The sequence below is a fragment of the Vipera berus genome, assembly GCF_964194415.1.
Source record: "Vipera berus genome assembly, chromosome: 1".
NCBI lineage: Eukaryota > Metazoa > Chordata > Lepidosauria > Squamata > Viperidae > Vipera > Vipera berus.
Window position 1 is genome coordinate 100,566,545 of NC_138202.1, and position 21,893 is coordinate 100,588,437.

Sequence of the window (21,893 nt, forward strand, 5' to 3'; positions counted from 1 at the left end):
AAGAATGAACTATCATCCCATTTGGGATGTATATTGTGGGGCAACCGTGTTGTTATTCCTGAACTTCACAGAACTACAGTTTTAACGGAATTACATGAGGGTCACCCTGGAATTGTGCGAATGAAGGCATTAGCTAGAAGTCATTTGTGGTGGCCAGGGCTTGATAAAGATATTGAAGAATGCGTTTCAGGATGTTATTTGTGTCAGCGATCTAGACCAGAGCTGCCACACACACACACACATAAGTGGGAATTGGCCAGGAATCCTTGGTCTAGGATTCACATTGATTTTGCAGGGCCATTTCAAGGCTTAACCTTCCTAGTTGTGGTGGACAGCTTCTCTCGGTGGCTGGAGGTAGTGCCTGTTAATTCAATGACATCTAGTAGAACAATACAGGTTCTAAGGGGCCTCTTTGCCACTCACGGGTTACCTGATGTGATTGTATCGGATAATGGGCCCCAATTCACCTCTGTTGAATTTCAGGATTTCCTCAGGGCCAACTCGATTAGACATGCAACATCAGCACCCTTCCACCCGTCCACCAATGGCTTGGCTGAACGCAACGTGAGAACCACCAAAGACGCCTTGAAGCGAATCATCCGTGGCGACTGGCACCAAAGACTTGCAGACTTTTTGCTGACCCAACACACAACCCCTTGCACGGCTACCGGGAAAAGCCCTGCGGAAATGAGGTGGGGCAAACGGCTAACCACCAAACTGGACAGGTTACATCCTGACAAACTACCCTCAAGTGCTGAACCTGACATCCCAAACAGGTCCTTCAAAATTGGAGACTTAGTCTGGGCCAGAAACTATGGACAGGGGGACAAATGGGTTCCTGGGGTAGTCACTGACATAATGGGGCCGTTGTCTTACACCATTGAGGGGGAAGGGAATAGAATAAGTAAAAGACATATTGATCAATTAAGGAAGAGAGTTGCCGGAAGTATGCCAGTCGATGGGGGTCAAAACGTACACGGGGGTGATACTGCATCTTGGCTTAATCAAAACAACTTGCCAGTTAGCGGTGAAGCGGAAATTCAAACCAGTGTGACTACAGCTAACCCACAACATTGTCAAATTGACTGGGAGCTGTCCCCTATGAACAGGCCAGCAGTACCTGAGCAACAACAACAAACACAACTGCAATCACAATCTGTTAGTAGAGAATCTTCAGAGCCTGTAATTCAAAATTCCAGACCCATAAATATAAGCCAGCCAATCAGACAGTCAGTTAACAATGACTTAAGTAACCAAACCAATAGATACCCATCTAGGGTCCATAGGCCACCCAAATACTTGAGAGATTACGTCAAAAAATAACATCAACTGGGGGGGAAGGGGTGTTATGTCAGTAGCTTTGTTGCAAATATGTCAGTAGCTTGTTGCAAAGTAGGTTCCTTTGAAGCGGGAGATTCTGGTGCAATTATTGGTTAATGTTGTAAAGGCGGGAAAACCTGGGCTTGTGATTGGATACAGTTTAAACAGCTCGAGTATAAAAGCCAGAGTTATTTGACAGTTGTCAGTTGACATATGTGTATTGAATAAACCTTTTGCTGTTAAACCTCACTGAGTCATTCGTCTGTCTGAACCAAACACTAGGCAACATGACTTTTATGGCAGTGGTGGTGATTTTATTACTTTAAAAAAAAAGTCTGTGCTCTGTCCAAGGGTGCTTGGCAGGCTGCATGTACAGGCCTAGTCTAGAATTTATTTTGGAGCATTCAACTATCAATAGCAGGCATGTCAAACTCATTTTGTTTGAGGCAACTTCTTATAAAAGAATTGCCATTAATTTGTTTTAATAAAATAATTTAAATCAATTTTTCACTTGATTTCAAATTAAATGAATTAAATTGGTTGACAATGAGATATATTTTTTAGTACAATTGCCAAATGCAATAAACTGGTTTTAGGTATATGTTACTGGAAGGAAAAAGCAATCCCTGCTGCGTTACTGATCGCAGAGAATCATTTGCATGTATGCAGGTATCCTTAGGGTGCCATAATTATGGATGAGAAATATTGGTTGCAAAGTTCGCATTTCTGGATGTAATACAGATATTTTGGACTTATTTTTGTTTCTTTGCATGTTTGATATTTTTAAAAAAGCATATGCTACTGACTTCGCTTATGCACATATGTAACATCTTTTGCTAGAATACATGACCACTGCTTTTCCAGAATGTGAAAAGTGAAAGACTGTGACTAAACAAAATTTTAATGTACATATAATACCGCCAGAAATTATTTTAGCCTTTTTAATAAATATTGTTATTGATGTTAAGCTCACCATGGAAAACATCATACATTGTTATGTATATACTAGGTTAATTATTTAAAGACTGAACTGCAACATAACTAGATTCTAAATAATCTATTTTTCAAAACACACAACAGTCCAAACAGTAAAAGTAAAGTCCAAATTAAGAATGTTTCATTCTTAAGAATTGTTTAAAGTGGTTTAGTTGTAATAGATGATTACATTCAAAATAGTTTTCAATAGTACAAAATAGTACAAAAGATACTATTTTTTCTAGCATCAGCTAAATTAGACATATTACATTGAGAAAAATGTTTCTCATTTCTTTGCTGCTACCTTTATGAAATCATCATTGCAGAGATTTTGACATAGGAAATAGATTATTTTGGTATCTAATTTTACCTTCCAAAAGACAGAAGCAGATGAAAAATCTAAGGTTCTTTCCTGTTGGCTTTTTTGAATTAGCTGCTTTAGATTGTAAAAGTTTAGTTCCTAAAGAAGTAACCCTGTAAATAATTTTAATGTCCTCCTCTAATGCAGGGGTAGGCAACCTTGGATCTTTTATGACTCATGGACTTCAACTCCCAGAATTCCTGAGCCAGCATGGCTCAGCTTGGAAACCTCTCCCTTTCCCCTCAGCATGGCTGGCTTAGGATTTCTGGGAGTTGAAGTCCACGAATCATAAAAAAGAGCCAAGATTGCCTAGCCCTGTAATAGGCTTGGGAAAGCCAATAGAGGGAGCTTTTTTTTTGCAAAAAAAAGGTGCCGGAACGCCGTTCTGAGCGTTCTATGAGAAAAAAAGCCCTGGATTTGGTAATAACAATCTAACATAGACCAACAAAGTGTATCTAACGAAGCTTACAGAGCAAGTGGAATGTTGGAGCCATGCAAGCTTCAAAGCTGATTAAGAAGATGTGCTTTAATCTTCATGCAAACACCAGCTCTGTTATTTTTTGTAACACCTTTCTTTTTTCAGACTTCCATGTGTGCATGAAGAAAGGAATGGCTGCTTTAGGAGTCATATTAACTTTAATAAATGGACTCTTTAAAGCAGCCACACTTTTTGTCCAGAATTATTGCACAGATATATGGGGGGGGGAGAAAAAGAAAGCTGCTTTATTTGTGCTGCAGAGAATCTTATGTGGGATTTGAAGCACATTTTTCAAGTCATTTTTAAAGTGTACGCAATGCTATCAAATGCCCTTTCCCCATATTGTAAGCTATGCCATAACTATTAAAACAGTTATAAATTATACATACTTTCATACATATATCTTAAATGGTGTTTCTGCACGTCTACACACACACATTCAGAAGCTAGAAGTTGGGCAATTTTAAGTGATGCTGCTCTTCAAACCTGCTTACTAATCTCTAGTCTTTCTTGATGATGCCAACAATTTATAGGCAAGGTAGTCAAATAGATACTGGATACTTGGAATTTCAAAAACCATTGACAAAGTTCTTCACTAAAGGCTCCTGAGCAAATTCAGCTGGCATGAAAAGGACAAGTACTCTCATGGACTGCCACTGGTTGAAACAACAGTAGGAATGAGTAATTCTCACATTGCCAAGATGTACAAAAATGATATTGCCTATGATCAATGCTGAGACCAATGCAATTTATTACATAAATGATCTGGAGTTCAGGCAGACCATTGAAGTGACTGTGCCTATTGATACCAAACTGTTCAGGTTGGTAAATTCAAAAGGGATTATAAAAAGCTCTGAAAAGACCTCTCCAACCTGGCAAATGCAGTTCAGTGTAAACAAATGTGAAGTGACACAGACTGGCACAAGCAAATATATAAATTTAATCTGTGTATTAGTGCCAACTGAGCTGGCAATGAATGGGTATAAAAGGGATCTCAGAGCCCCTATGGATAGCTTAATGAAGTATCAACCCAGAAGGTAGCTGGTTTAAAAAAATGATGAAATCATTAGGATTTGTAAATAGAATTGCCAGTATAATAAGTCCTTATATCATTAGATACCAGTTCAATGGAATACAAGTCATTCTATCTTTTTCCAGAACCAAAAAAGGTATAAAAAGCATAACTAAAAGAGCAATCCCCCATTTCAGCAAAAGCTACAGCTAATGGTGCCTGTTAACTTTAGAGAAAAACGAATAACATAATATGTATGGCAAAGATAACTTTTTTCTTTCTTTTGCAATTTTAATTTTTTTTTGTTTTTGTTTTTTTGTTAATTAAATTCAGTTTAAAATGAATAATTTTAGAACTCAAGGTCATCCATTCAAATGCAGGATCAGCAGAAGGAAATCCTTTTAACACAATGCATAATTGTGGGATTTGCTGCCGGCAATTCTAGTAATAAAGCCAATTTGGATGGCTTTCAAAGAGGACTGGACAGGTTCATAAAGGACCAGGTTTTCAACAGCTGTTAATACTGAAGGCTATGCACCATACTACCTCCTCAACCATAGGCAGCTGCTATTGGACAAAAGGTTTGGAGAGCTAGTCTGCATGAGCTATTAGGGATTTTTTTTTGTTTTTTTAATTGCCTATTTGCATTTGCCCTCATAGTAGCTTCTGTGGAGGAATATTTTGCAAACAAGTACCATCCACTAATACAGAAGTGTCAAACTCGCAAGTCACGTGATATGTCTCGACGTATCATGACTTTTTTGCCATTGCCGGCAATGAGATGGGTGTGGTTTTGCTATGATGCATCCAGCCCGCGGGCCGGCAGTTTGATACCCCTGCACTGTGTATATACAGATACACATACGCATATGCATAAGCACATAGACATAAAGTTTCAAAGAGTGGTTTATAATATGGTACAAATGTGGCTTGTTGGAAATAGTTTTCAGATGAAATTGATAGTATTATAGCAGAGTTCACTATGAATTTAAGTATAGAATATGGATCAAGGATCAAGGAACGTTTGTTCCCTCAGGAATCCTTCTCTATCTTAGAGATTATTTACCACAAGTGTTCACATTATGCTAGGGGCAAATTAAATTTTTGTCTATGGTCTTTTGTAAAGGGTAAGAAGAACATGACTCATACATGGAAGAATCTTAATCTAAAATTAGAATTTGAAATAATCCCAAGAGTTATTTCAGTATTTTGGGTTCCCCCACATACTCCCTACTGAACCATTGTTTTGAAGGACAAAAAAAAAACAGAAAAAAAGTATTACACTGTCCAAAGATTCTGTGATAAATAGGAAAGACTCCTAAAATAGAAGAAAAAAACCCAAGCCTCTGGCATATAATTACTGTCACAGAGATGCTTCTAAACACATATGTGCACACCCCTACAGAATTCCTCATTTGCCATGACAAATAAACAGTGATGTTGCTTAAACTCATCTCTGAATAATGTTTAGGTATGAAATTATGAAAAAACGACAAAAAAAATTCCAGAATAGTTTTAATATTTTGGAATTGATTGATTGTACTTTATTGTCTCCTAGAACCACCTGCCATAATGTTGCTTATTGTTTTAATATCTCTAACTGATTTGGAATAGTTCTCAGGTTAGGGACACAAAAACAGAAAAGTGTAGCAGAGATCTGAAAACATATCCTATCCGCTAAGGTTTTCATGCATTTCTTCTGAACTTTTCAGAGGCATGTCCTTATCCACCATTAAAGCAATTTGTGTATTTATTCATTTATTTAATATGTAACTAAACATTTCATGAAGCAGCTAGTTATCTCTGATCTGGTACCTGCTGCTCGCTTAGATGCTGGCAAAGAATGCTGCCTAAGAGGCCGGTGGAAAATGTGATACAAGAAGATTCTTATATTCCAAATGTCCAAAAAGTCAAGATGTATGTGTCATTTTTATGTGTATAGCAAAAGTGTAAAAAAGGATGGATTTGATCACATAGTTTGCAGACACCAAGCTGGCAGGAATAGCCAATACTCCAGAAGATAGGCTTAAGATACAGGAGGATCTGGACAGATTCGAACACTGTGCGCTATCTAACAAAATGAAATTCAATGGTGAAAAAAGTAAGGTTCTACATTTAGGCAGGAAAAATCAAATGCACAGGTATAGTATAGGGGGTACCTTGCTCAATAGTAGTAACTGTGAGAGGGATCTCGCAGTCCTAGTGGACAGTCACTTCAATATGAGCTAGCAGTGTGCTGCAGCTGCCAAAAAAGCTAACACAGTGCTAGGCTGCATTAACAGAGGGACAGAATCAAGATCACATGAAGTACTAATACCACTTTACAATGCCTTGGTAAGGCCACACCTGGAATACTGCATCCAGTTTTGGTCACCACGACGTAAAATAGATGTTGAGACTCTAGAAAAGGTACAGAGAAAAGCAACAAAAATGATTGGGGGACTGGAGGCTAAAACATATAGGGAACGGTTGCTGAAATTGGGTATGTGTAGTTTAACGAAGAAAAGGGTGAGGATGATAGCAGTGTTCCAATATCTCAGGGGCTGCCAGAAAAGAGGGAGTCAAGCTATTCTCCAAAGCACCTGAAAGCAGGACAAGAAGCAACGGGTGGAAACTAGTCAAGGAGAGAAGCAACCTAGAACTAAGGAGAAACTTCCTGAAAGTTAGAACAATTAACCAGTGGAACAACCTGCCTCCAGAAGTGGTGAATGCTCCAACACTGGACGTTTTTAAGAAGAAACTGGACAGCCATTTGTCTGAAATGGTATAGGGTTTCCTGCCTTAGCAGGGGGCTGGATTAGATGACCTCCAAGGTCCCTTCCAACTTATTATTATTATTATTATTATTATTATTATTATTATTATTATTATTATTATCATCATTATTATTATCATTATCATTATTATTATTATCATTATCATTATTATTATTATTATTATTATTGGCTGCCATATTGACAGTCATCTGCTCCTCATTAATTCTTGCTTATATTCATAAAAACAGTTTCTCAAGCTAATGAACAGATACTAAGTACAGTAGGTTTGAATTAAACAAATTCTTTGCTATCTCAGCTTTGATGGACCATGGAGATATAGGGTGAAGGTGAGCCACTATTCCTTATCTAGAGATGAATAAAGCATTTACAATACTTACAATCAAGAAAACAAAAGAGAAAAGTTAAATTGAACCCAGACTCTGAATAGTTAGTAAACTATTCCATAGACTCTTGTGCAACCTAGTGGATGATCTTCCACAATGCAGTCCAACATACCATTGCAAGACTGTGGTGTGAAAAGAGCTTGTGCAGAAGCATGCACCAAAATAAGCCTTTTCTGGCTCAGAGCCAATTGTCTCATGCAGCACTTTTCTGCTAGGATACAAACAGTTCTTGAGTAGAAGCTATTTATGAATGAAATTTTAGATCCAAGCAATGTCCATTGAATTTTTATTTCATGCTTCTGCTATCTGAGACAAGGATGGGGCACTTTGTGACTGTTACTAAATAGGTGGCCTCTACAATCTAATCCAGATGAGTAGATTTGTTCAAATGGCATTCGGTTCTAGCATTTTGGGTAACATGATACAGTTTGCAAGTGCACATATGTGCATGTATGCAAGAGGTTGTGCACACATTTGTAGAGGGAGAAGGAAATCAATCCCACACATACATTGTTCCCTCTCGGGATCTTTTCTAATTTGGGGCTATTTTCCGTCTGCCTCACCAAGTAGTAGCACTTGGCCAAGCTTGTCTGTGCTTAGAAGCAGAGTTAATTCTGGTTAATACTTGGATTGGACACTGTGAGGCAATAATAGGGTCCGGGGGCAATCATTACGTGGGTCAAAAAAGTCAAGATTTCAGGCATGACTATGTAATTAAAGCTCTTCCCTCTTCCATCATGTCGCAAGTATATAAAAAGCAGGCAAGGTTTCAATCAGCCCACCACTCAGTTGGTGATCAGAGCCACCATCTTTATATTTTATATCCCACGCAGACATCTATATTCAACTATAAAACATTTTCATGTAGGGCTGCTAAGAAACTACAAGATTCTACCCATGACGTGGCAAGGAGTTGAGCTTGAATCAATGGCTTTATTTTTGTATTTTCTCCCAGGGATAATTTTGAAACCCCTTCATGGATTACTGCCTTGTCGTGGCGAAGGGGCTTGCGTAATTCAATGAAGCTATGAGCTATGCCGTGCAGGGCCACCCAAGACGGAAAGGTCATAGCAGAGAGTTCTGACAAAACGTGATCCACTGGAGAAGGAAATGGCAACCCACTCCAGTATCTTTGCCATGAAAACCCTATGGACAGTACCAAAAGGCAAAACGATATGACGCTGGAAGATGACCCCTCAGGTCGGAAGGCGTCCAATGTGCTACTGGGGAAGAGCAGAGGGCTAGTACTAGTAGCACCAGAAAGATTGAAGCGACTGGGCCAAAGCCGAAAGGACGCTCAGCTGTGAATGTGTCTGGTGGTGAAAGGAAAGTCCGATGCTGTAAAGATTTTTTCTCCATAGGAACCTGGAATGTAAGATCCATGAATCAAGGAAAGCTGGACGTGGTCAAACAAGAGATGACAAGACTGAACATCGACATCTTAGGTATCAGCGAACTAAAATGGACAGGAATGGGTGAATTTAATTCAGATGACCATCAGGTATACTACTGCGGGCAAGAATCCCTCAGAAGAAATGGAGTAGCCTTCATAGTCAATAAAAGAGTAGGAAAAGCAATACTGGGATACAATCCTCAAAATGACAGAATGATCTCAGTTCGAATCCAAGGCAAACCATTCAATATCACAGTACTCCAAGTCTATGCCCCAACTACCAGTGCTGAAGAGGATGAAATTGACCGGTTCTATGAAGCCCTACAGCACCTTATAGAACTAACACCAAAAAACGATGTCCTTATCATCATGGGGGATTGGAATGCTAAAGTAGGAAGCCAAAAGATAAGCGGAATAACAGGCAAGTTTGGCCTTGGAGTACAAAATGAAGCAGGGCATAGGTTGATAGAATTTTGTCAAGAGAATACGAAGGTCATAGCAAACACTCTTTTCCAACAACCCAAGAGACGGCTCTACACATGGACATCACCAGACGGTCAACACAGAAATCAGATTGACTATGTGCTCTGCAGCCAACAATGGAGAACCTCTATACAGTCAGTAAAAACAAGACCAGGAGCTGACTGTGGCTCAGACCATGAGCTTCTCATTGCAAAGTTTAGGCTTAAACTGAAGAAAGTAGGGAAAAGCACTAGGCCACTCAGGTATGAATTAAATCATATCCCTGTTGAATATACAGTAGAGGTGACAAATAGATTTAAGGAATTAGATTAGACAGTGTGCCTGAAGAACTATGGACAGAGGTTCGCAACATTGTACAACAGGTAGCATCCAAAACCATCCCAAAGAAAAAGAAATGCAAGAAAGCAAAATGGCTGTCTGAGGAAGCTTTGCAAATAGCTGAGGGAAGGAGGGAAGTGAAAGGCAAGGGAGAAAAAGAAAGATATGCCCAATTGAATGCAGAATTCCAGAGAATAGCTAGAAGAGATAAGAATGCCTTCTTAAATGAACAGTGCAAAGAAATAGAAGAAAACAATAGAATAGGGAGGACCAGAGATCTTTTCAAGAAAATTGGAGATGAAGGGAACGCTTCATGCAAAAATGGGCATGATAAAGGACCAAAACGGCAGGGACCTAACAGATGCAGAAGAGATTAAGAAGAGGAGGCAAAATTACACAGAAGAACTATACAAGAATGAGCTTTACGTCCCTGATAATCACAGTGAGGTGGTCACTGACTTCAAGCCAGACATCATAGAACAGACATGTCAAACACAAGGCCCGGGGGCCAGATCTGGCCCGCAAAGTGGTTTCATGTGGCCCGCGAAGCCATCGAGGTGGTCACTGACCTCGAGCCAGACATCTGTTCTGTACCAGCCTGCTACCGGCCTTGCAGAAAAGGCAACCCCTTTACAGACGGCAAAAGGCTGGAATACGTCTGCCAAATTTATTACACAAACAAAACATGAAACAAGATACCGGAGCTTTGAAACTCTATCGGAGCAGTTGCTTTCAGCAAACCAGCCCTCCCCCAAACATTCCCTTTATAAAGAGTTCAGGGCGTGGCCTCTCTTTGCCTCCTTCCGAGAAGTCCCACAGCCTTCCTCTGCTTGCTCCTACTTGACTGCCTCCTGCGTCGGGCGTCCTTGAACAGGGCCAGCTGTGGGTCATCTTCATCCACACTGTCAGGCTCACACAGCTGGGTCTGGGTCTCCACCAGGTGAGAGGGGCCTGGCTGGGGGTTCTGCGGAGCCTCAAAGCCATCATCAGCAAGTTCTTCAACACCCCCCTCCTCACCCTCATCTGAGTCATCCGACCCAACTGCCGAACCCACAGGCTGACCCTGAATCACAACAACATCCTAGAATATGAAGTGAAGTGGGCCTTAGTAAAGCTGAGCAACAACAAAGCTAGTGGAGGTGACAGTATTCCAGCTGAGCTATTCAAAATCTGAAAAGACGATGCAGTAAAAGTGCTACACTCAATTTGCCAGCAAATTTGGAAAACTCAACAGTGGCCACAGGACTGGAAAAGATCAGTTTACATTCCAATTCCAAAGAAAGGCAGTGCCAAAGAATGTTCAAACTACCGCACCATTGCACTCATTTCTCATGCTAGTAAAGTTATACTTCAAATCCTACAAGCCAGACTCCAGCAGTATTTGGACCGAGAACTACCAGAAGTACAGGCAGGATTTCGAAGACGCAGAGGAACTAGAGATCAAATTGCCAACATACGTTGGATCATGGAGAAAGCTAGGGAGTTCCAGAAAAACATCTACTTCTGCTTCATTGACTATGCTAAAGCCTTTGATTGTGTGGATCATAACAAACTGTGGCAAGTTCTTAAAGAGATGGGCGTACCAGACCATCTTATTTCTCTCTTGAGAGCAACAGTGAGAACGGGACACGGAACCACTGATTGGTTCAAAATTGGGAAAGGAGTCCGGCAAGGCTGTATACTGTCGCCCTGCCTATTTAACTTATATGCAGTGCACATCATGAGAAAGGCAGGGTTAGAGGAATCAAAAGTTGGAATTAAGATTGCCAGAAGAAATATCAACAACCTAAGATATGCAGATGATACCACTCTAATGGCAGAAAGTGAAGAAGAGCTAAAGAGCCTCTTGTTGCGGGTGAAGAAGGAGAGTGCAAAACTTGGGTTGAAACTTAACGTTAAGAAAACCAAGATCATGGCATCCGGCCCTCTCAATTCCTGGCAAATAGATGGGGAAGAAATGGAGGTAGTGACAGATTTTATTTTCCTGGGCTCCAAGATCACTGCAGATGGGGACTGTAGCCAAGAAATTAAGACGCTTCCTCCTGGGGAGGAAAGCAATGGCAAATCTAGACAGCACACTAAAAAGCAGAGACATCACCCTGTCAACAAAAGTGTGTATAGTCAAGGCTATGGTCTTCCCAGTTGCAATGTATGGCAGTGAAAGCTGGACCATAATAAAGGCTGAGCGCCAAAGAATTGAGACCTTTGAACTATGGTGCTGGAGAAGACTCCTGCAAGTCCCTTGGACTGCAAGGCGATCAAACCGGTCAGTCCTAGAGGAAATCAACCCTGACTGCTCTTTAGAAGGCCAGATCCTGAACTTGAAACTCAAATAGTTTGGCCACCTAATGAGAAGGAAGGACTCACTGGAGAAGAGCCTAATGCTGGGAAAGATTGAGGGCAATAGAAGAAGGGGACGACAGAGCATGAGGTGGCTGGATGGAGTCACTGAAGCAGTAGGCATGAGCTTAAATGGACTCCAGAAGATGGTAGAGGACAGGAAGGCCTGGAGGAACATTGTCCATAGGGTCGTGATGAGTTGGACACGACTTCGCAGCTAACAACAACAACAATTTTGAAAACAGAATTAACACACTCTAGTAGAAACACTGATGAGGGGAACAGCCAAAACTGTAGAGGAAACCTCACTCTACTGCCGACTTTACCTTTACCAGGTTTGGTTATATTTTTGTCCCAATCAAGATGTTGTTATAGTTACTTAGAACTAGTTTGAAGTAACAGTTTAAGGCACCAGGCTAGAAATCAGAAGACCATGAGTTCTAGTCTGGCTTTAGATACAAAGCCAACTGCGTCGCTTGTGAGCCAATCTTGCGTTTTCAGCCTAGCAAGAAGGAAATGGCAAAATATTTATGAAAAACCTCCTTAGGAAATTGCTTGAATTGTTTTTGCTAAGAGTGGCTCAAAGGCAGGGGAAAATAAGTATTTTATATTTCCCAAATTGATAATTACCCTGTGGTAAAATGGGTGGCCAGTAAATGTTCTAAATAATTAAATAAACTATATTCTGGGCTCGGTACTGAGCTAGCAGGAGCACGTACAGTATTACCTTTCTCCTTCTTTTCTCCACTAAAACCACAAGCATGGGTTTTCCATAAACATATAGAGGCAGATATTCCAAATGAAGGCATTTTGTTTTAATGTAAGCACATGCTGTAGTACCACAAAAGACAGAAGTTAATACTGCTAATCTAACATTTGGGGGAGAGGGAGTTTATTTGCACTCTGACCTTTTAAGTATCGACAGGGAAATTGTCTCATAGTCTTTCAATGGTGACTCATATCTTCAGGAGGAAACATTCACTAAGCTATAGCAGATGACAATCACTTTTCCCTGAACAACTTAATGATCAGAAAATGCATTATTTAGTTAAACAAAGTGTCCTTAAACTTAGTTCTGTAATTCTTTGTGTACCCAAGAAAGTATACGTTCTTGTAAAGTTATTAAGAATTCTTCTATTTTTTGCATAATTATTAGGAGCTTGCACATGAGTAATACATGAATAAATGGATGGAGTCTGATGGTCTATTTCCATTTATGGAAGCAAGATTTTCCTCAGGCTACTGGAAGGCATGATCGGTCTTCCTTGCAGCCTTCTCAGCACATCCTTCATAGAAGAAGGGGAGAAAAGGAGGAGAAAAAAATATACAGTGATAAGAGAGAAAGACTTAAGTACTATTATTTTTGGATAATACTAAATTCCATTGAATATGCCTAGAATTAGATTGATAGGGCCTCTTTTGAACTTAATTCATTGTCATCTTAAGATAAAACAATTTTGTCTATTATCTCTTTAAACACTGCTTTCAGGTCTTCGTTGGCTGCCAAAATTAACTTAAAGGCAAACTTTATCTGGCAGTATAGCCTGAATGTGAAAGTCATCTAAAATAAAACCACTAGTTAAATATGTACCTTCTAGGAACACAATATTTAAACATCTGTTTTTACAGACATAAGGCTATATATTTGCCTTGATTCCATTGACTAGAAGTCCAATTGATTAGGGGAACAAATCTTTTAGTTCAGTGTCCTGATTGTTGATGTAACTATTAGACTCTTCAGCTGCCCCTTTAATTAGGGTTAATTCTCCCTTATAACACTATTATCTTTTTTAAAGATTTATTTTTGTTGGTTTTTAGAAAACCCTTCCCCCCCCCCTTATGAATTACATAACTGATAAGCTGTCTTGGAGACTTTATGAGGAACTGAAAGAACATATTTTATTCTATAAGCTATATTGACAGTTCTTTTGGGAATAAAGCTTTTAATAAATAGTTTTAAGATGAAACAAATAGTATGGAGGAAGGTTTCTTTAGCTGAAGGACAGTGTGGTGTGATGACAGGTAAATATACAATAATTCCAGATGTTTAGCTCCCTAGAAACTTTATCTCCCTAAAAAGCAAGGCCAAATCCTAAACAGCAGAGCAGCACTGGCATGACAAACTTTTGAAGATATAAATACCTGATTCACTAAATTGCATTATATCTTCGGTGTCAAAAAGCATTGAAGGACTATAGAGATGTGTTCTTGGAGCAAAGCTCATGTTTACTTATTCACAGGTTTATTTAATTCTTCACCTATGCACACATTAACTACTATGCATTGTTTAAACAGCATCAGAGCACATTCAGGGCTAAGTAATATTCTAAAGTTGGTATCAATGGCATAATTGATGAAATAATTCTGGAAAGGTTTTTCTCTACCCAGTGCAAGGAAGTTATTCGTTGTCCCTTGTATGCAGAGTAAAGCATGCCAAAACAATTATTTCAATTGGCTTAGGCATATTTCTTTAAGCATCATAATAGGTTAAGTACCACAGCTCTGAGTGCAAAATAATGGGACTATTCAGATAACTGAACTATCTGTCACACTGCAGACATTCCAGCTAATCTTCACATTCAGCAATGTAATGACCCCACTGGATACAACTTAGTACATTTATATGGCAAAGTGTTATTTCATCCAATTCACCTAATTAATATTTTTCTTTTTTCTGTGGATATGAACTCTTCAAGAGGTATATTACACATTAGATTAGAACAATACAAAGCATATTTTCTGCCAGGAAAATGTATTATTAGACAGCAAGATTTAAAATTTTCTCCATCTTTTTGCTGTTAATAATAATAATAATAATAATAATAATAACAAAAACAACAATAATAATAACAATAACAATAATAATAAGTTGGAAGGGACCTTGGAGGTCATCTAGTCCAACCCCCTGCTCAGGCAAGAAACCCTATACCATTTCAGGCAAATGGCTGTCCAGTCTCTTCTTAAAAACTTCCAGTGTTGGAGCATTCACTACTTCTGGAGGCAGAATATTTATAGCCCAAATATGAACTCCTGATAGAAACTGATACTCCCATCATAACAGTGTGCTGCTTCAGGTTATTTGAAGCATGGTGCATAGCTATACAAAGTCAAATTATCAATCCAGGTTTTTTTAAAAAAACTTTTTAAAAATTGAGTCTACTGTTCAGAACATCAGCACTTAGTCTAAATTAATAATTTTAATATCATATGGATAATCTGTCTCAGTAGTGGCAATAAGCATGTTTTTACTTTCACTGGCAGGCATTGCTGATGTCCTTTGAATAAAAACATTCTGAATATATAATGTTCTAAAAATATTTCATTTCCATAAAGAACCTGATTAATCTAAAAACTCTATTGCTGCTTAACACTTGTTTAGAACATAAAAGCATTTACTTATTAAATCTGGGTTTTTGAACTTCAGCACAACCAAGACTATTACTATAACTAGGAACAGACACTTATTGTAAACAGATAATTCTAAATTTACAACCACTTGTTTAGTGGCTGTTCAAAAGTTACAACATATTCATTTAAAGTTATTTATACTGATGCTATGTTTTGTATAAACTTCCAACACCACAATCTCAATTTGAAAGAGCTGAATGTTCCAGAAAGAAAATCAACAAAGAAAAATCAAGAGGTTAGAAGTTAAGTGTATTTATATTAGTTCAAGGTTTTACTTTCAAACTACAGTAAGATATGGATTGCATCAGAACATCTTGGTTTAGGAAGTGGGAGTGCAGTAAAACTGTGTGGGATTCACCAAGAAGTAGAATTTCATGTGGGATCAAAAAAATTCTTCCTCCTGTCGTAGAAAAGGACAAGAGCCTTGATGGAAATTAAAGATAAAATATTAGTATTTTAACAGAATACGTTCTGGGAAATACATTTTGGGGAATAAAAGAGATAATAGGAAACAAATGTAGAATTAATAAAAATTAAATGAAAGAACGTAAGTTAACAATAAAAAATAAGAAAATTATGGGAAACAGAAAAAATGTAGGTGTTTGAAAGGGCTCAAAGTTCCTGAATCATCAAATTCTGTCTGAAATAAGAGATCAATCAGCTAATGTCTGCCTTTAATGTGAACTTTCCATCACATAAAATCACTGTGATGAACAGTAATTTCCATTTTTAAAAACAAAACAAAAAGGTATGTTTAAAGAAAAAGAATAAATTATATTCTTAAGTCAAACCTTGCAAGACAGTCACATCCATGTTCTAGGCATCAATATAAGACACTCTTTCTTTGAGATTTTGTTTTAATCTTCGAGGTCTGGCCTACAATCTTGGAATTTCCTGGCAGTCAAAGTACTAACTATGTCTACCATTGGTTTTTTTTCTTTGCTTGTTTGAAATCAGCCAAAGTTGGGTAAGTGGTGCCACTTGATGTGGATAATTTCAAAGTAAGGATTAGAGCAGAGCTCATTTAAAGAATATAAGCAGTTATAAACCATTCCCACTTTACCATGATGTTGATTACACTCCTTTCCTGCCCACTAACAATTTTGTGACTTGCAAGCATTAGTTGTTTTCAACAATCCTCAAGGAGCCCTGAAGATATTGAAACATAAATACATACTGTCAAAAGAACTGCTTCTCTTCTAGCTAATGAATGCTCCTGATATATCTTAGAAACCTTCATTCATTTAGATATTTTCCATCTTCCCAGTGATGCTTATAGCTCAGATAATTCTTGAGGATTTAGAAACAGTACCATTGACACTTTGCATTTTTTGCAATTAAGGAATATTTGCCATATTCTATTTTGAATAAATTGTATAATTTTTCCTAATGATTATATTTGCCTCCAGTTGAAATATTTTACTTTTTAGTCACACTTCAGGATCTTGAATATGCATACCGTATATGCTGTATCCCCTTCATGTATTACTGCCTTGTCGTGGCGAAGGGGCTTGTGTAATTCAATGAAGCTATGAGCTATGCCACGGGTCGGCAACCCGCAGCTCGAGAGCCGCATGCGGCTCTATAAGCCGTCTCCTGCAGTTCCCAGTCCTCCTCCGCCGTTCTGGAAATAAGTGGGAATAAAAAAGTCCCATTGAGAGAATGGGGAGGCGGAGGTTTGGAGAGCTGGTGCCTTTCGGGGCCGAAAGAAACACGAAGGCAGCAGCTCTCCAAACGGGGAGCGGAGGTTTGGAGAGCTGCACGCGCAGCTCTCCAAACTGCCACCATCCCGTTTGCAGAGCCTCCACCTTTATCCATGTTTGACGGAGGCGGCGGAACTCCAAACGGGCAGCAGCAGTTTGGAGAGCTTCGCGCGCAGCTCTCCAAACCGCCACCATCCCATTTGCAGAGCTTCCACCTTTATCCATGTTTGACGGAGGCAGCGGAACTCCAAACGGGCGGCAGCAGTTTGGAGAGCTTCGCACGCAGCTCTCCAAACCGCCACCATCCCGTTTGCAGAGCTTCCACCTTTATCCATGTTTGACGGAGGCGGCGGAACTCCAAACGGGCGGCAGCAGTTTGGAGAGCTTCGCGCGCAGCTCTCCAAACCGCCACCATCCCGTTTGCAGAGCTTCCGCCTTCGTCCATGTTTGACGGAGGCAGCAGATCTCCAAATGGGCAGCAGTGGTTTGGAGAGCTGCGCACACAGCTCTCCAAACCTCCACCAGCCCGTTTGCAGAGCTTTCGCCTTCGTCAAACATGATCTCCAAACGGGCGGCGGCGATTTGGAGGGCCAGGGGGGAGGGGCAGGGTGCTCGGGTGGCTCCGGCGGTGCCCAGGATGAAGATGGCGCCGTGACCCAGCACCCGTCGCCAGGGAGACCCGCTGCCGCGCAAGTGCCTCAAGCTGCAAGCTTCGCACGGAAAGGCCGGCGTCCAGGGAAGCGGCAGTGAAAGGGCCACCTCCCTTTCCCCCCACCGTGCTTCAGTTGGGAGTTTTGCGCTCTCAAAGTTGGCGAGGACTTTTCGGGCTAGCTAGCAGAAGAGAAGCCGGGCCCTTCCTCCTTGGGAGCCATGAGTGGGTGTGGGAAGCGGTGCAAGCACGGCCTTGTGAAATTTTCCGGCACCCTCTTCAAACTCGTCACGGGCAGGCTTAGCAAAGGTAAAGGCGAGGAGTAAAGGTGACGTGGGAATGGCAGGCGGCAGCGGCCACAGTGGAGGGAGGGAAAGGAGCGAAAAAACCAGCCGATGCCGTTCGCCAATCGTTGGGCTTAGGGAGTGGAAGGGTTCCCGGTTCCCTTCGGAGAGGGCATTTGCTGCGCTTGTGGCGTTTTGCGGGCCGAGAAAGGTGTGCTGTTTGTTGGGTCACTTCTGGGCGATCACGGGGGCCCTGGACAATGTGGGGTTTTTTGCAGCAAAGCCTGGTAGGAAAAGGCTTCATCGGGACACGCTTTCCTGCTTGGGGGCCTTTCCAGTTTGCAGCAGTAGTGGCAGCAGCTGGAAGGCGGCGTGAAAACCAGTCCACGAACCTCGTTTCTTGGGGGGGAAGAGTTGGAGCCTGTTGTTTTGCGCATGCGCGCACATGCGCACCCTTCTTTGCGGCTTCCAGTTTTTTCTTTTGTGAGGGAACAGGTTCTGAGTGGCTCTTTCACTTTTTCAGGTTGCCAGCCCTTGAGCTATGCCTTGCAGGGCCACCCAAGAGGGACAGGTCATAGCAGTGTTCTGACAAAACATGATCCACTAGAGAAGGAAATGGCAACCCACTCCAGTATCTTTGCCATGAAAATCCCAAGGACAGTACCAAAAGGCAAAATGATATGATGCTGGAAGATGAGCCCCTCAGGTAGGAAGCCGTCCAATATACTACTGGGGAAGAGCAGAGGGCTAGTACTAGTAGCGCCAGAAAGAATGAAGCGACTGGGCCAAACCCGAAAGGACGCTCAGCTGTGTATGTATTTGGTGGTCCGATGCTGTAAAGATTTTTTCTCCATAGGAACCTGGAATGTAAGATCCATGAATCAAGGAAAGCTGGACGTGGTCAAACAAGAGATGACAAGACTGAACATCGACATCTTAGGTATCAGCGAACTAAAATGGACAGGAATGGGTGAATTTAATTCAGATGACCATCAGGTATACTACTGCGGGCAAGAATCCCTCAGAAGAAATGGAGTAGCCTTCATAGTCAATAAAAGAGTAGGAAAAGCAATACTGGGATACAATCCTCAAAATGACAGAATGATCTCAGTTCGAATCCAAGGCAAACCATTCAATATCACAGTACTCCAAGTCTATGCCCCAACTACCAGTGCTGAAGAGGATGAAATTGACCGGTTCTATGAAGCCCTACAGCACCTTATAGAACTAACACCAAAAAACGATGTCCTTATCATCATGGGGGATTGGAATGCTAAAGTAGGAAGCCAAAAGATAAGCGGAATAACAGGCAAGTTTGGCCTTGGAGTACAAAATGAAGCAGGGCATAGGCTGATAGAATTTTGTCAAGAGAACACGATGGTCATAGCATACACTCTTTTCCAACAACCCAAGAGACGGCTCTACGCATGGACATCACCAGACGGTCAACACAGAAATCAGATTGACTGTATGCTCTGCAGCCAAAGATGGAGAAGCTCTATACAGTCAGCAAAAACAAGACCAGGAGCTGACTGTGGCTCAGACCATGAGCTTCTCGTTGCAAAGTTTAGGCTTAAACTGAAGAAAGTAGGGAAAAGCACTAGGCTACTCAGGTATGAACTAAATCATATCCCTGACGAATATACAGTAGAGGTGACAAATAGATTTAAACAATTAGATCTGATAGACAAGAGTGCCTGAAGAACTATGGAAAGGTTCACAACATTGTACAAGAGGTAGCAACTAAGACCATCCCAAAGAAAAAGAAATGCAAGAAAGCAAAATGGCTGTCTGAGGAAGCTTTGCAAATAGCTGAGGAAAGGAGGGAAGTGAAAGGCAAGGAAGAAAAAGATACGCCCAATTGAATGCAGAATTCCAGAGAATAGCTAGAAGAGACAAGAATGCCTTCTTAAATGAACAGTGCAAAGAAATAGAAGAAAACAATAGAATAGAGAGGACCAGAGATCTCTTCAAGAAAATTGGAGAGATGAAGGGAACGTTTCATGCAAAAATGGGCATGATAAAGGACCAAAATGGTACGGATCTAACAGAGGCAGAAGAGATTAAGAGGTGGCAAAATTACACAGAACTATACAAGAACGAGCTTAACGTCCCTGACAACCATGATGAGGTGATCACTGACCTTGAGCCAGACATCCTAGAAGGTGAAGTGAAATGGGCCTTAGAAAAATTGAGCAACAACAAACCTAGTGGAGGTGACAGTATTCCAGCTGAGCTATTCAAAATCTTAAGATGGTGCAGTAAAAGTGCTACACTCAATTTGCCAGCAAATTTGGAAAACTCAACAGTGACCACATGATAGGAAAAGATCAGTTTACATTCCAATTCCAAAAGGTAGTGCCAAAGAATTTTCAAACTATCGCACCATTGCACTCATTTCACATGCTAGTAAAGTTATGCTTAAAATCCTACAAGCTAGACTCCAGCAGTATGTGGACCGAGAACTACCATAAGTACAGGCAGGATTTCAAAGACGCAGAGGAACTAGAGATCAAATTGCCCGCATACGCTGGATCATGGAGAAAACTAGAGAGTTCCAGAAAAACATCTACTTCTACTTCATTGGCTATGCTAAAGCCTTTGATTGTGTGGATCACAACAAACTGTGGCAAGTTCTTAAAGAGATGGGAGTACCAGACCATCTTATTTGTCTCTTGAGAAACTTATATGCAGGTCAAGAAGCAACAGTGAGAACTGGACACGGAACCAATGATTGGTTCAAAATTGGGAAAGGAGTCCGACAAGGCTGTATACTGTCGCCCTACCTATTTAACTTATATGCAGAGCACATCATGAGAAAGGCAGAGCTAGATGAATCAAAAGTTGGAATTAAGATTGCCGGGAGAAATATCAACAACCTAAGATATGCAGATGATACCACTCTAATGGCAGAAAGTGAAGAACTAAAATGCCTCTTGTTGCAGGTGAAGAAGGAAAGTGCAAAATTTGGGATGAAACTTAACATTAAGAAAACCAAGATTATGGCATCCGGCCCTCTCAATTCCTGGCAAATTGATGGGAAAGAAATGGAGGTAGTGACAGATTTTATTTTCCTGGGCTCCAAGATCACTGCAGATGGGGACTGTAGCCAAGAAATTAAAAAACGCTTGCTCCTGGGGAGGAAAGCCATGGCAAATCTAGACAACACACTAAAAAGCAGAGATATCACCATGTCAACAAAAGTGCGCATAGTCAAGGCTAGGGTTTTCCCAGTTGCAATGTATGGCAGTGAAAGTTGGACCATAAGAAAGGCTGAGCGCCAAAGAATTGAGGCCTTTGAACTATGGTGCTGAAGACTCCTGCGAGTCCCTTGGACTGCAAGGCGATCAAACTGGTCAGTCCTAGAGGAAATCAACCCTGACTGCTCTTTAGGAGGCCAGATCCTGAACTAGAAACTCAAATAGTTTGGCCACCTAATAAGAAGAAAGGACTCACTGGAGAAAAGCCTAATGCTGGGAAAGATTGAGGGCAATAGAAGAAGGGGACGACAGAGAATGAGGTGGCTGGATGGAGTCACTGAAGCAGTAGGTATGAGCTTAAATGGACAACAGAAGATGGTAGAGGACAGGAAGGCCTGGAGGAACGTTGTCCATGGGGTCATGATGGGTCGGACACGTCTTAGCTAACAACAATATGCTGTATAGATTAATATATGAAGGAACGAAAATAACTGCTAAAGAAATTTTAAGAAAATATATCCAAATCTAGTTTATACCAATGCTACTCACTATACCTCATCTTTTTAACCCATCGGTGCTTCCAACATGTCCATAAGTGGATCATACATTGCTTTTTGTTCTTTCATCTTTCTTTTTTTAATATCTCTTCATTCAAGCATACATTTTCATTTTTGTCTTAAACCATTCTTTTTTGCAATCTTCATATTCATTATATGATCAAATCACCTCAACACTTTTTATAGTGGTTAACCAGCCATTCAATCAATCTTCATTCTGAACAATATTAACTCTTTTATCACTTATTTTGA